Genomic DNA, 3,489 nt, shown 5'->3' with positions numbered 1-3,489 from the left:
CCCAACATTGAAACAAAATCATAGTATATGGAAATAATTTTGCACACACATTGTTATTGATTTGTCGAAATTGTTATAAATGTTACAATCTTTATAATATTTTGAATGTAACAAAATAAATGCTATGTTATAGCTATAGATGTACTACGGGCATATTATTAAAGCATAAAAATATGAAATTAGTTGAAAAAATTGCTAAAAAAAAATATCACGTTTATTAAAAATAGTAATATAATTAATATTTTACAAAGAGTGTATAACCTTTTAAGTATTAAGTATTTTTTTCTTTACTTGTTCAAATTATTCATTTTTTTAGTTTTTTTTCCAGCAGCATCCGCAGCTTCTTGGCTGCAGCATGTCGTGATTACGATATCACTTGAGTGAGCACAACAAGGAAGTTGCATTAATGATGTTGTTGTTCAGCCGTGAATTGCGGTGGCTAATTTGAACTTGATTGAGAATTAATGTCCCTGTTACCTGTTATATTCAAAGGGCGTGTGGTTAGAGAGTAAGAGAGGGGTTTTCGTCATTATGAGTTTATATGACAATTATAAAAGCTTTACCCAAGTAGAAAATAATGTGACATAATTGATAAAAATTGTCATATAATAAATGCAAAATTAGCTATTGAAACATCCAATTTTAATAGAAATTTGGTTTACTTGAGAAATATGGAAGGAAAAATGAAGCTAATTATATGAACAATGAAATTTGACATTTTTATATGTTCTTTGATATTTAGCAACAATAAATTAAATATTGTGTATGATTGTGATTTAAACACTGTAAATGTATATAGAAAAATAAGACTAATTTGATAAAGAAGGACACCAAAATGACCTTTAAGTCACTAATATAAACATTGATGTAGTGTATCTCACTTATATTTATAATATAACACGTAAAAAATAAGGAAAGCTTAATTTCATAGCTTTAACGCAACATAGAAAATTTTTAAAATAAACAAATTAATTATACAAATTTAAAAAAAAATTTGCATTTAATATATTAATAAAGTATAGAATTTTAAAATTTTAGATTATTGTATTACTTTCCTAAAAAAAAAATGGCTTAATAACAATTATTTATTTATTTTTAGTGATTGCTATTTTGAATTATAAATTCCTATCAGCCAAATTAGAAGCAAACCTCAGACATTCCAATCTTCTAAACTCAGCGTCAGTTTAAAATCGAGCGAGGCTCAAAACCGCCAGCACATCGGAAACCAATACTCGAGAATTCGCTCCAGCACCTCGAGCAAAGTTTTTCGCAGTCGCACATAAGAGGGAGCTGAGCTCCAATTCTCAGCCTTTAGAGACGCAAGGGTTGTTGCTTTTGGGGGTTTCGGCGGGGTGCGCGCGCCAAAAGCCTCCTTTCTTCGGGACAAGAAAAGACCAAGTGGAGCAAAACCGCAGCTCAGGCCTTTATTCGCGCGGCCAACAATTGACAGTCGGCGCGCGGTGAAATATTTGTGTCGACGGCTAGAGAGGATAGGGCGAATAATGACGAAAGCGAGATTTATAAATGATAAGGCGTCGCGGGCGAATTACCGAGGGCGAAATCGGTGCAGAATGGAGAACGGCAGCTCGTCATATAATACACGCGCGCATTTTGTGCGCAAGTGAGGCAAAATAATAAAGCACTCGCCCCGTTTGCCGACGATGAATTTTTCAGCAGGCTATTTCGGGGGAGCGATTTAAAGGAGCGACGAGCTTCTGCGGCGAGGCCTGCCTGGCTTGATATTTCATGCGGCCTGTTTTGTGAGCAGAGTCAATATTGTCGTTGCCTGATGGGAAGCAGTACCCTGATTCTTTTAGTAGCGCCTGCAATCTATGCATCATACATGCTGCTTGCCTGCGGCCACCATGTCAGGAGAGAGAGCCAAGAGCTCGCGACTCCCCGCGGAAATCACCACAACACGCGCCGGCCAACAATGATTTCGGATCTTTTCAAGCCACTTCTTTTCTATTATTTTGTTTCTAAAGGACTCATTTATTAATGATTAGTACGAAAGTTGTATTATTCTTTAATTGAAATAGTTTTAAATTTTCATTCTCTTTACAATAAAAAAAATTTTCTAATTAAACGAATAATTATATAGTTTATGTTTCGTGTTATAGGCAGTGATAGAACAAGAAGTTTTATTTTTTGCAACCATGATCTGCCTTTGTTAGTTAATTAGATTGTTTAATTCAATTTTTTGCTCCCAAAAATTAATTCTGCAATCAATATGATTGATACTTTTGTAACAATTTGGGCCAAAGAAAGAAACAATGAAATCCATTTTCAAAATTATACATTGAATCTCCGATATGTTTAATTAATCCTTGATGGTTTTTGTGCAATTCATTTTGTCATAGAAATAAAAAAAAGCTTGGAAATAACAAACAAAGTACTAAAAAATGACATTAAACTCGACATAAAATTAGCGCTCAATAGTGAAATTCTTCAAAAATATTAAATATTTATAAGATTATGTGAGTTTGTAAATTGGTTGCTTTTTTTAGTGCCTGAAAATTTGAGAGCCTCAATACTCTAATGAATATCATTTTGAAATAAATTATATTTACATGTATTAGAATTTCACGTTCGAGGGTTAATTCATGACGTGTGAATTTTCATTCAGATTTTCCTTCTTGAGTTTACTGGGTCATTTATTAATTTGTAAAAGAAAAAAAACGATATCGTCCACATTTTCCGAGTAATCATGGGAAACAATTAAAATGTTTTAATATTTAATAAATATTTTTGTGACATACAAATAAGCAGAGTTGTTAGCTTTTTAAATTTGTCAATCGGAGGCTAAATTTTAGATTCAGCAAATATTTATTCCATTTATAGATCATCATATTTATGAAAAGCATTTTTGAATTGTTTACAGCCCGTTTGGAGAAGGTTCTGGGTGAGAGAGTATAACATCCACACAAAACACGACGGGAGTATAGTGTATATAGTAGTAGTACTTGCTTCATATTCAGTCCCCGAGGGCTTGCACGTTCCATGATACCAACCATTGCTCACTCTAAATAATTATACACACACGCAGCCGACCGCGGGCCAAGTCAATGCCGCGCATATTTTATTGAGCAAGATCCGCCCGCGCCCCCAGTAATCTTGCGCTCAGCATTTCGCATGCCGAATTTCGCACACACAAAATGCCGTAAATATTTTGAATGATGCGACTTGAGCCGCTGTGCCGGAGCGAAAGGGCCACTCGGCGTGTGCAAGGGATTCAGCATACATATTTCGGACGTGCGGAAATGATGCCGCTTTTCGGAACGGCACATCTTTATGTTTGGCTGTTTTGGCGCGCGATACGCTCTCGTGTCTCTGCAATTTGCCGTAAAACGCTTTTCCGTCCTTTCATGCCCTGTAACTGCTCTTGCTCCTATCCAGGCGAATTTCACCCTACACTGAATCTACAGATCTACAAGTTTTTTTAGTACTTGCGATCAGCAATAAAATTTGTTATATATATTTTTATGAAAT

This window comes from Neocloeon triangulifer, unplaced genomic scaffold, assembly GCF_031216515.1.
Source record: "Neocloeon triangulifer isolate White Clay Creek 2 clone unplaced genomic scaffold, ASM3121651v1 ptg000002l, whole genome shotgun sequence".
Classification (NCBI taxonomy): Eukaryota; Metazoa; Arthropoda; class Insecta; order Ephemeroptera; family Baetidae; genus Neocloeon; species Neocloeon triangulifer.
This window is presented reverse-complemented; position numbering follows the sequence as displayed.